Here is a 13,008-nt window from a genome sequence, read left to right as displayed (position 1 = left end):
CTCTGACAGCAGCTATGAGGGGCCGTGGCTTCTAAGACGCCCCTCAGTTTCAGAGAACTTGAGTCAAAGTAGGTGCTTTGGCAAATTTTATTGATTGATTGGCTGATTTCTGTGTTGTTGTTATTTTATGAAACAGCTGATTTCAATCTACATTAAACTAAGCTGAATACCAAGTCTCAGTGAAGGAGGCCCAGTGGTCTCGCTCGCAAAAGCATGTGACCACTGGCCTTTGGCCTTTACATTTCAGGAAGGGCACTTAAAATAGCTTCGTGTCTGTACGTTTCAGCACCAGAGCACAGAACAGACTCTGGCGTCCACAGATGTTCTTTAGCCAGCAGAGCATCCAGTCTCCGCAGCACCTGATCCTTCGGTGAAGACATCACTTTCACAAATCCTCCATCCCCTGGGTTTGGCTTCGGTCTGCCAGTCTCAGCCTCATCTCCATTGATAGCAACTGTCTCGATGGGCGTGGTTCGGTGTGACAAACCCGGATGCACACATACAGCTGGAGAGTATTCAGCCACGTGACCTTGATAGTTAGTTTCTTTTCAAACCCACCCCCCAAAGAGCAGCTGCTTCTGGGCTTCCATTACCACCTGTGGCCCCTGCGGGGAACTATGGATGGTAGCCTGCCACGGATGGGCAGAAGTGCTTCACCAGAAGGATGCGTTCCCAGGGCTGAGCTCTTTGCCACCGAGATAACCCTCACACCATCAGCCGACTGTCCTTCCCTGGTGGCACACGCCGCAGTTTCCCAAGCTCTCGTTTTCCAGTGGGATCCATGTAAGTTGTTTTTACAAGCTTGACCCGTTTTCCTGCTGAAATAAAGACTGTTTGGTATTTTGAGAAGAATCCGTTGATTCTTGATTTTCTGTTTTTGAACTAGTGTTTTACCATCCTGAGGCAACAAGTTCACGTCCAAGGTGTGTGTGTTTAGGGTGGGGGAGAGGGGACTCATTTGGGGAGGGGGATGAAGGAAGAAAGACAAGCCCAAGGCAGCAGTCTCAGGAGAGGCAGTGCTCCTGCTTTCAGACCTTAGGTGATTGTGGCAATTAAGTGTGTTAGAATATGAAGTGCATGGTTTATACATGTGAAATCCAGGGTACATAATAACAAATTTTCATTATCTCCTAGCAGATACTGTTGCCCCTGCCACAATGGTGTTCTTGAGCCACAGTGTCCTTCCCGCGGGCACCTCGGGCAGCACCTGACCAGCTGATGTTGCACAGATGCACAGACTCTGCACAGCCCTCAGATGAACTCATTCTTTCATTCATTGTACTAATAAAAATGATCAGGAGCCAGGGAGATCCAGGCTTTTCCAATTATTACTTGGCTGTGGAAGCACAACTCCTCACTAGAACACCAGCGCCGCTGAGAGCAAGGACTGCCGTCCACTCGTTCACCATCATAACCCCAGTGCCCAGGACAGTGCTGGGCCCTTGGCAGGTACTCAGTGCATTTTGTTGAATGAATGGATGGATAACTCCATAGACATTACTAGAGTTAATCATGGTGAGATGAGAGAATTCTCACTGTGGAGGAGATATATGACTCCTCGCTGAGCCAATGGCAAGACGTGCTTTGGGCCTCACTGGTGTGGTTCAGTTGGCTGGGCATGTCCCGCCAAGCAAAAAGTCACCAGTTCAGTTCCTTCCTGGTCAGAACACGTGCCTAGGTTGCAGGTTCAGTCTCCAGTCAGGGCCCATAAGGAGGGCAACCCACTGGTGTTTTTTCTTCCTCTGTTTCTCCCTCCCTTGCCCTCTCTTGCTTAAATAAACAAGTAAACAAATAAACAATTTAGAAAGAAAAGAAAGAAGAAAGGCTTTGGTTTTCTCGTCTTTCCTTTTCTATAGCAGCCTTTAAAATATTCTGGAACTATGGGGCATATTAATGAAAATAAACTTAAAAGTTAAAGTTATATAATTAATTTGATCATGTTGCTTCCCTTGTAATGAATTATTGATCCAAGGCTGCTCCTGGAGCACCTGGCGATGGTGAAAAGGAAACAGTAGCAGATGTTTGGACTTAGTTCATGTTTGCTAACTAATTAGACAAGGACTTTTTGTGGCTAGAAAGCCTAAGCAGTTTTCATTTCTCTCCAAGCTGGAAGTAGGAACCCAGCAGCTTCAGCCAACTCTGTTTATCTTTCTGGATTCCCGACTGGAAGATACTCTATCACTAATACATTTTGGCAGATGGCTAATCTTATTCATTAGAAGTCCTTTCTGGACGTTACATCTCAGTAGTCTGATGATGCCAGACCTCACACAGTGGATAAAGGCATGGCCCAGAGTCAGAATGTCATGGTTTGAATTGCAAGTTCGCCACTTGCGAGCTGTGTATCCCAGACGGTGTTACTTAACCTGTCTGTGCTCCAGTTTCAAAAGCTGTAAAATGGGGATAATGATTGTTTTACATCACTGATTATAATGACGATTAAACAAATAAACAATGTCTTGGACACAGTAAGTGCTATATAAGTGGAGTTTTAATCTTAAAAATACATGTTAACTTCTAATACTTCAGTCCCCTGTAAAGTTTTTGTTAGTAATTGATCATGCAGTAGTTTAAGCACATGACAGACACTATAAACAGGCTTCTGTCAGGCTTATAGTTACTCATGCCTACTAAAAATTTAAAAAGCAACTCGTGCCCTGATGGGTGTGGCTCAGTTGGTTGGGCATAGTCTTGCAAAGCAAAATGTTGCCAGTTCAATTCCTGGTCCAGGCACATGCCTCAGTTGAGGGTTCGGTTCCCAGTCAGGGATGTGCGAGAGGCAACCGATCAAAGTTTCCCTTTCACACTGATGTTTCTCTCCCTCTCTTTCTCCCTTCCTTCCCCTCTCTCTAAAAATAAATAAAGTCTTTAAAAAGCAACTCCTAAATAAAGGCTCGATTGTGTTTGAGATTTTTGGGTATAGAATATCAGCTAAGGGTTTTGGCAACATGCAAGAGAAATTCACTCCAAGCCCCTGGCGAGTAGGGGGTGGGGGATAGTCAAATCAAGCCTCAGAAAAGGCAAAAATCAGGCCCCTTTGGGAATGCCATGAGTGCTTTTTCCCTCTTGCATCACTCTCCTAGATAACTGAATTCTTGGGAGTGTGGCCTGAGGCCATGGGCCCGCCACTGGGTTTAGTGGAAGGAGCGGTGTGGTGCCCGGATGACTGACCCCAACAGGATTACAGACAATGGATGGGAGAGAGTTATCCAAAGGAAAAGCAGGGTGTTGTTAACCAAAGAAGTGGGGAGGATTGCGTGCTGGCCAAAGCCATAGCTGTCCTCTTTCTCCCAGAGAAGAAAGAAGAAGGAGAGAGGGTCAAGTTTTCTAAAATACTATTTATGTTTGTACTGTAGCCCTTTCCAGGAATTTAAATGTTTCAGTCCTCAGAGAGTCCTCCCTGAGAGGTTGGCTCATCCCTGCGGCAAAAAGGGCAAGAGGCTGGCAATACTCGTGAACGGCTTCTTTCCCCAGCCCCATGAAGCAGATCTCCAGTTGTTTGTGTTGTCTGTGTAGCAGTCATTTAAATGCTAATCTTTGCCTCACAATTTCATAATAGCAATAATTTCTAGTTCAGCCAAAACACATTATGCTGAACTTTCACAATTCCACAAATGCTAAGCTTACAAGAACAACTCACACATTCATGAATTCTGTTTTTGGCTGGGTTTCTCTGGCTGTGGGTATGAGAACACCCAACTTGAAGCTGCTTAAGCAGAAATGGGTTGGCGCACGTAACTGGGCGTTCGATGTGTGAGAGGCATTGGGGGACCGAGTCCGGTTGTTCCAGTCCTACGTCTCTGCAGTTACCACGGTGCTTTCTGCCCTCGTTTTCTCCCTGTTCTTCATCTCGGGCTGGAGGCACAATGGATGCCGAATTTCCAGGTCTTGCAGCCACACAAAACAGTATCTGGAGGAAGACAAGCTCATTTTTTCGTACAGGTCTCAAGAATAAGGTAAGTTCCTCTAGAATCCCCTAGCAAACTTTCCTCTCACCCAGACTAGGTCATGCGCCCAATCCTGAAACAACCCCTGTGGCCAAGGACATGCCGTGTGCTAATAGGCTGACACCTGGGTCCTTGAATCAGTCCCTGGCAAAGAGAATTATGTTACCACGCCTGGCTCCCAACTCACAGGCCACTAGATGATGAGAAAGAAAGTATGTTCAAGAGAAAATAGGGTAGGCATTTCGCTTTTTTCTCCTTCAATATCTGAAACTCACTACTGCTCCAACCTTGTGTCTGAGAAATTGAAGGCATAGTAGAAGACAGAGGCCACTTTCCGTTGACAATAGAAACGCCATCGGCTTTCTGACCAGCTAGAGCAGAGGCAAGTGACAGAAACTCCACCAATCCCACATAACTGTCTCAGCCAGGTTCTTTTTAGAACCAATGATGCAAAAAGCCAGGAACCTCCTGGAAAATCCACTTGGGTGGCAGGTCGTAGCTTGTTTCCAGGGAACAATGGCAATGGCAATGATACATTCTGTAGAGGGCTGCCAGATTTAGCAAATGAAAATACAAAAAAAAATTTAAATTTCAGATTAAAAAACAAATGATTTTTTAGTATAACAATGTCCTAAATACTGCATGGGACATACTTATACTAAAAAAAATATGTATCATCTATCTATAATTTAAATTTAAGTAGACATCCTGTATTCTATCTGACAACCCTAATCCAACAGCAGCCAGTCTCCAGTAGCGGTGAAATGTTCAGTTGCGATGGCAAAAGGGTCCTTGCTAGATAAGACTTGTGGCTTGTCTTCTGGTTGTGGTCCTTCCTCCTGAGGTTCCCAAACGTCAGTGCAACATTATTACTGGGAATTCTGTGAGAATAAATCATACAATGGAAGCTTTGGTTCCCTGCAACTATGAACCCTGGTCACACAAATCTCAACGTCCACTACAAGAGCTTGCGCCTGTCTGTTAGCCAGTTCAAAGGAGGAGAGGAACATTTTTACAGAAGCAGCATGTGAGCATTAGCAGCGAAATGTCACCAGAATGTATCGTACCTTGCTTGGTTCAGCAACTTTGGTACTTGAATTCAGCAAATAAAGAACTCAGAACTGAGGAACTCAGACTGAAGAAGAAAGTATATTTAGAAAGTCACAGAGATAGAAAGAAGTGAGTTGTCTGGTCTGTGCAGGCTTAGGGAACAAGTCATGGAGGCAAAGGAAGGGCCCTTGGAGCTCAGGAATGCCACGGAATGATTTGGCATACCAATGCCCGTGTAGGTAAGGAGTGATAATCAAAAATGCATACTTTATGTTTGATTGGCCGTTGTGTATAAGTAAGTTGTCTTCCCCACAACAGTCAGGGTGACTCTTATCTCTAGACAAGTACTTAAAAGCATTGGGAAAATGTTGGGAGCTGTCCTGCCTGGTTCCACAGACTGCAGCCTCACTAAGGGACACAAAGCGTCCCATGGCTAGAGCTGAGTGAAAAGACCTTGGGGACATGAGGTACTAAGGAGACAGAACATTTACTCCTGGCAGGAGCGCAGCCCCTGCCTCCCTCACTCCCTGCCTGCCTGGTCCAGGTGGATGACTGGTTAAGCCAATACAGGTAAGACCCCTCAAAAGAGGAGGGGCAGCCTGAGATAGACACAGTCACAATGGACCATCCAGGAAGAACTTAGCGGTCTACAGAGAAGGGGCAGACCCTCATCCCTTAGCTTTGTCATAGTCTGAGTCCACAGTCTTCCAGTAAAAGTCTCTTAATCTCTTGGCTGCTTTGCTCTCCCAGCCTGACTCAGCCTGGGAACTCTGCCAGAGGCAGCTGCAACCTTGTACTGGAACAGGCAGCTCCTGGGGGCAAATCAGGCCAGAGAAAGAATATACATTGTTTCCTTTGAAGCTTGCTCTGCCCTGTTGCTATGAAACAGACGCTTGAGCTAAAGCCAACCCTGACCAGAGACAATCCCTGTGTTTCTTCAACTATTATCTGTAAATGATAACAGTTTTTCATGACTGTAGCTTTTTGGACATTGGTTGACGAGCTTTATGTGCATACTATCTATCTCTGTGTGAGCTGAACTCAATAAGAATGCAGGAAAGGAAATGTTCAGGAGGTCACTCCTCTGAAAGACCGGTTACCTTGCCTCCCCAAGCAAATCCTGTCTTGGTAGCTTTATCTCATCTTAGATGGCCCGGGGGAGCTATGCAGGCGGTGCCCCCCACCCCAACAGGAAAAGATGATCTATCCACCATTGACTCATACCTTTGAGAAAGATAATGTTTCCAAAGTAGAAGCACAGGAACTGAACTCACCTACCTACAGTGGGAGGGACTTTTCTTTCTTTTTTTTTATAATTTACAAAACATATATATTTATATTACATGATTTGGTGAAGACAGAATAAATATCCCTATCCCATTTTTGTTGTACACTGGAGTGTTCTTTAGTATATTTACAAAGTTGTATAATTATCACCATTATCTAATTCCAGAACATTTTGAAGACCTCAGGAAGAAACTCCATACCCATTAATAGTCATTCCCCATTCCCCTCCTTCCCCAAGCCTCCAGAAGTCACTAGTTTTCTTTCACTTTGAATGTTTTCAAGATTTAGCTGTATTGTGGCATGTAACATAACATCATTCCAAATAACATTCCATTATATGGCTATACCACATTTTGTTATTCATCTATCAGTTGACGGACATTTGAATTATTTCTACATTTTGGCTATTAAGAACAATGTTACTTGTGATTATTTTGCTATGTATGCAAATGTCCAATCATTATGTCATGCACCTGAAACTAATATATGTCAATTATACCCCAATATAAAAAATGTAAAAGCTGCTATGAACATTTTTGTGCAAGTTTTCGTGTGTATGTTTATTATCAATTCTATTGGGTGTATACCTAGAAGAAGAATTGCTACACCATATAGTAATGCTATGTTTTACTTATTGAGGAATTGTTAACCTGTTTTTCACAACAGCTTTACTCTTTTTTATTCCCACCAGTAATGTTTGAGAACTCCGATTTCTCCACATCCTCACCAACACTTGTTGTCTTCTGTCTTTTATTATAGCTATTTTAGTGAGTATAAAGTAGTATCTTGTTATGGTTTTGATTTACACTTCTCTAATAACTAATAATGTTGAACATATTTTCATATGCTTATTGGCCATTTGTATATCTTCTTTCAAGAAATGTCTATTGATGCAGACAGCACCCGCAGTGTCCGCGTCATTATGGATGAAATGAGACATTCACACAGACTACCGAGTCCAGTGGAGGGAAAGGGACAGCATGGCTTTTCTCTCAAGGGGAGCAAAAGCCTCAGCCCTTGCTCCAATGAGCTTTTATTGTCTTACTGGGCACATTACAAGAAGGTCCTCTTTAACTATGCACAGGCTCGATTTAGGTGGTTACCTTTTACAGAAAACAAAGGAGCCAATGCTGCTAATCACATCCAGAAGAGGGATATTTGCAAATGAAAAGGCAAAAGTAGTTGAACCGGTTACACTCATCCTTGGAAGGTTTAGCATGGTTTTTAGGAAGTTGTTTTGTAGTAAATGTCCTCAATTTGGAGTGAGGGAGTTTTAGCAAAAAGCAAGACTCAGAGTGGAGTGGCCTAGGCACATTGCAGGCCTGATTCTCCACAGGAGAACCTATCCGTGGGCGTGGGTCCTGTGCATCTCCACGTGGGAGCTGGGCCCACACCATGCAGCATGGTCCTCCTACAGTCTATTCAAATCCTTTGCCCATGTTTTAATTGTTAAGTTGTAGAGTTCATTATGTATTCTAGATGCAAATCCCTTATCAAATATATGACTTCCAAATATTTCCTCCTACTCTGTGGGTTGTCTGATGGTATTCTTCGAAGCACAAAACTTTTTAATGTTGAAGAAGTCCAAATTATGTATTTTTTATTTGGTTGTTTCTTATTTTTTTGATGTCATATCTAAGCATTCATTGCCTAATTCAAGGTCACAGAAATTTATATCTATGTTTTCTTCTAAGAGTTTTACAGTTTTAGCTGTTAGGTTTAGGTCTCTAATCTATTTTGAGTTAATTTTTCTAAATGCTGTGATGTAAGGGTCCAGCCTCCTTTTACAAGTGGAAATCCAGTTGTCCCAGCACCATTTGTTAAAGACACTATCCTTTCCCTGTTGAATTGTCTTGAACACTTTTGAAAATCAATTGACCTCTATTCTATCCCATGGATCTATTTGTCTATCCTTACGCCAGTACTATACTGTTTTGATTACAGTAGCTTTGTAGTAAGTTTTGAAATTAGGAAGTGAGTTTTCCAACTTTGTTCTTCTTTTTCAAGATTGTTTTGGCTATTCTGAACCCCTTGCATTTCAATATAAATGTTAGGATCAACTTGTCAGTTTTAGAGGGAATAAAAGCACTTGGGGTGTTCATAGAACTTGTGTTGAATCTATAGGTCCTTTTGAGAAGTATTGCCATCTTAATAATATTGTCTTCCAATCCATGAATATAAATTCTTTCCATGTATTTACACTTTACTTTCATTCAATAAAGTTTTGCAGTTTTCATAAAACAAGCCTTATACTACTTTTATTAAATTTATATCCATGTAATTCATTCTTTTTGAATTTTTTATATTGAACTTATATCCCAGACCTTTATTGAACTTGCTTTTAGTTCTGATAGCTTTTAGGATCTTTGAAATTGTCTATATACAAGATATGTCATCTGCAATAGTGATAGTTTTACTTCTTCCTTTGCAATCTGGATGCCTTTTATTTTTTTTTCTTGCCTAATTCCTCTGGCTAGAACCTCCAGTACAAAGCTGAACAGAAGTGGTAAGAGTAGGCCTTCTTGTCCTTTACCTGTTCTTAGGGTGTGAGGGTTATAACTCTTTCTTCACTGCATGCTTTCTTAGTACTTGAAACATTAGAATAGATAGCTCAAGACTCTTCCGGGTGGTTTTTAATAAAGAGTCCATCAGGTACTTCTTACTTGTATTTTTTTCTTCAGTGGTTCTCTCTTTCTCTAGATTTAGGATAAGTACAATAACTCACTCAATTAGATTATGTATGTTTAACCTCTTGTAGCCTATCTGAAGGCTACAATAGCTGTAAAAGGGATATATACTTTTACATACACTGTCTCTTTCAGTTAGCCACCATTAGAACTTATATGGACTGAATTATAATACTGTCAAAATGTTCCAATTTATCCAATCTTTGTTGCTTTGTGAATGTATTTTAATATCTTCTGGATGGATTTTGTGCACAGAAATTATCATTCAGAGATGACATGTTACTGTTTAAATCAACTTTATTAGAAGTATAGTTTACACTCATAATAAATGAAATGTACCCAGTTTTAGTGCATTGTTCCATGAACTGTAAAAAACGAATAGATCTATGCAGCCACCAGAAACTTTCCCTGTGCCTTTCTGCAATCCCCCACCCCGACGCTGAGAAACCACTGATTTGCTTTCTGTCTGACCTGTTTTAGAACTTTCTATGAATGGATTCACACAGTATGTAGTCCTTTGTATCTGGCTTCTTCCACTCAGCATGTTTTTTTTTTTAAATCCTCACCCAAAGACACTTTTTTTTTCATTGTTCTTTGAGAAAGAGGAAGGGAGAGAGGGAAGGAGAAAGAGAAACATTGATTGGTTGCCTCCTGTACGTGCCTGGACCGGGGATAGAACCCACAACTTGTGTATGTGCCCCGACCAGGCATCAAGTCTACAACCTTTCCGTGATGGGACGATGCTCCAACCAACTGAGCCACATCAGCCAGGGCTCAGCATGTTTTTTTATATTTATCCATAGTATTGTGTATATAAGCAATTTATTCTTTTTTGTTGCTGATAGGTATTCTATTATATAAATATATTATGAAGTAGTAGTATTGGTAGTATTTCACCCGTTGATGAACATTTGGGTTCAGTTTGGTCCGTTATGAATAGAGCTGTTATGAACATTATAGGCAAGTCTTCGTGTAAATATGAGTATTCATTGCTTTTTGGTAAATACCCAGAAGTGGAATTACTAGGTCATATGGTAAACTACCAAACTATTTTATAAAGTGGTTGTACAATTTTATGGTCACACCAGCAATGTAAGGAAGTCATTACTAGCTAATCTGCAATATCACCAGTATTTGGCATTATCAGTGTCTGGAATTTTTTTCAGTCTAGTGCATGCAAGGTAATCTCATTGTGATTTTCATTTCAATTTTCCTGTTGACAAATTACGTTGATCATCTCTCTGTCATGTATTTATAGATCATCAATATATCTTCTTTCAAAATGTGTGTGTTTATATGTATTGCCATGTTTTTACCAGTTGTTTGTCTTATAAATGAGTTGTAAGAGTTCTTAGTGAAATAAACCAGCCAGAGAAAGGCAATGAACATATGATTTCCTCATCTGTGGACTCTAATGAACAAACTGAACTCACAAGCAAAATGGAGACAGTCATAGACAGAGAGCAGGCTGGCAGCTCTGGCGGGGAGGCTGGGGGTTTGAAGGGAGAGAGCAAAGAGGAAAAAAAAGAGAAAGAACCATAGACACAGACAACAGTGTGGAGATTGCAGGGTGGGAGCGAGTCGGGGGCAGGGTGGGAATTGCAAAGTGGAAGAGGAGGTAGGTGGGCTAAATATAATGGGAAAAATGCAATAAAAATTTCATAGATAAGTAAATAAATAAATTCTGGATCTAAGCCTTTTGTTAGGTGTATGCATTAAGCATGTTTTCTCCCTATCTGTGAGTTACTTGCCTTTTCATTTTTTTTAAACAATGTTTTTCAAAGAACAGTGATCCTTAATTTTAATGAAGTCCGATGTATTAGCTTCTTTTATAGTTCATGATTTCCCTGTCCTGCCTAGGGAGTAGCTGCCTACCCCAAGGTCGCAGAGATTGTCTCCAACATCTTCTAGCATAGTATATGTTGAATGATTTTGTTGTATGGTGTGGGATAATGCTCAAGTTTCTTTTTCTTTTTTCTTTTTTCAGAGCCATCAGTAGGGTTTTTAAAGGAGAGGTAGGAGTCCTGAATCAGCAATACAGAGCAGGCGCCCAACCTCCCGGCCAGCCTGGACATACCTGGAGCCCGTGTCTGAGAAGGGCAGAAGTTTCAGACAAAAGGAACATCTGAGGAGAGGTTAAGCACAGAGCTGTGCTTGCTGAACCCAGCTGGTTCCAGCAGGGCGCACAACAAAAGGGTTTGAGAGGCAGAGGAGGGCGTGATCGCACCGGATTAGGGGGTGTCAAGAACAGCGCTGTGCAGGGTGGGTACTCACAGAGGTATTCTACCATTGAAATTTACATTCAAATACTTAGCAGCGAAAGTGTGACGTACATGTATATGTATATTAGTTTTTTTCCATCTAAACTGTTAACATTTGAAGTACCCTAATCAGGAGTTCACTCCTAGGTGTTTAAATTAGCATCTGAAAATCCCCAAGTTGGGGCTGATGTTCCAGAGGGAGTTTCCACCAACTAGTCAAACTTCCTTATGGAGTTTGTAAATGACATAACTGCCACCACTTCCTCCCGTCATGAGCAGGGTGGAACATTCAGTGCCCACGTGGTGTGACCAGACGGCCTCCGGAACCTCGGCGACTTTTCCTGTAGAGTAGAAAGAATAATAGCTATCTCCTAGCAGAGGTTGACAAGAATGATGTAACACACCCAGCTCCAGGCCTGACACTTAATTATTAAATATGTGTATTTGTTTCTTGTCCTTTGACCATCTTCTTCACCATAGTATTTTGAGCTTGCAATTTTATATCATTTACCATGGTTTCTTTCATGTCCTCATCTCAACTCTCCTGCTAGACACCGTCTTCAAGCATAACTGATGATCCTGGGACTGCCTATCCCATCTCAGTGTAACACCTGGATCTGTCTTTAAAATGCGGATTCCTGGGATCTACTTCAAAAGGCCAAGATTCCACAAGTCTGTCTGGGTGTAGCCCGGGAATCTGCTGTATCATCAAGGACTCCCAGCTGTGCCGAGTGAGGTGCTGGAGGGCCATACTGAGAAAAGCTTGCTTCAGAAGTCCTAGAGCTGAATTTTCTTCAAATTTGGACCTGAACAAAAATAGCAAACCTACTTTTCCAGCCCCCCTTGGAGCCTCAGGCTGAGCTGACCCAGAAACCTGAAGCAAGCTTATCTGTCACCTGTGCTACCTGTTTCTCCTCTTCGTGATGATGAGGAAATGTCATCTTTGCCTGTCCAGCACCCACTTCCTCTCTCTCTCTCTCTCTCTCTCTCTCTCTCTCTCTCTCTCTCTCTCTCTCTCTCTCCTAGCCCTCTAGATTTTTCTCACTCCTGACGAAAGCTGACACCCTCCTTCGCCCCCCCTCCTACTCCCAACTCAAGTCAGCCAAGCTCAGCCTCTAGGGCATTTACTATAGAGAAAGGGAAAGGAGTGTTCTGCCGTCAGGGATACTGGACTGTTGGGAACCGACACCTGCCCTGTCTTGTGTTACATGAATATGATAGAGTCTGCTGAGAACGACACAATAGAGACGGTGCCCAGTGACAAATGTCTTTTGGGAACAAGAGTTACTCTTTTTGGCTGAGGTCAGTTTAAGCTGGAATTTCTCCTGAATTCTGACTAATGCATACAACTCCTTATCCCACACACCCAAGTAAAGGCCCTTACACCAACGCCCTCTCTCTCCTCCTCTCCTCCCCACCTCTCTGCAGAGAAGAATCTTCCCTCCCTGGGCTGTCTCAATGTCCCTGCCCCTCACTCTCCTCACAGAACATCCATCACCTCCTTGCCACCCTCAAATCGTAAGGATTCAAGTTCCCTGTGTTCTGCAGGGAGAGACCTTCCCCTTCAGTCCACCTTTCCTTTACTCTTTTTTTTTTATAAACAACATTTTCTTTTTTTTTCCAAAGACTTTATTTATTTATTTTTTAGAGAGGGAAGGGAGGGAGAAAGAGAGAGAGAAACATCAATGTGTGGTTGCTGGGGGCTGTGGCCTGCAACCCAGGCATGTGCCCTGACTGGGAATCGAATCTGCGATGCTTTGGTTCACAGCCTGAGCT

At 42.4% G+C, this 13,008-nt stretch overlaps 1 long non-coding RNA gene and 1 pseudogene across 1 annotated transcript; one reads left to right on the top strand and one right to left on the bottom strand.

Annotated features, from left to right (window-relative positions):
• Positions 1–236: 236 nt before the first annotated feature.
• LOC123819616 lies at positions 237–1,620 on the bottom strand (annotated as a pseudogene).
• Positions 1,621–3,679: 2,059 nt separating this feature from the next.
• Positions 3,680–12,891, top strand: LOC123820098. Its single transcript, XR_006785888.1, has 3 exons — positions 3,680–3,956; positions 10,959–11,233; positions 11,784–12,891. It is a non-coding gene; the product is annotated as an uncharacterized LOC123820098 (long non-coding RNA).
• Positions 12,892–13,008: the final 117 nt, after the last annotated feature.

The sequence above is a fragment of the Phyllostomus hastatus genome, unplaced genomic scaffold (genome assembly GCF_019186645.2).
Source record: "Phyllostomus hastatus isolate PE091 unplaced genomic scaffold, TTU_PhHast_1.1 phas_contig_34, whole genome shotgun sequence".
Taxonomy (NCBI): Eukaryota; Metazoa; Chordata; class Mammalia; order Chiroptera; family Phyllostomidae; genus Phyllostomus; species Phyllostomus hastatus.
The sequence above is the reverse complement of the archived record's forward strand: the minus strand, read 5'-3'. Positions and strand labels throughout refer to the sequence as shown.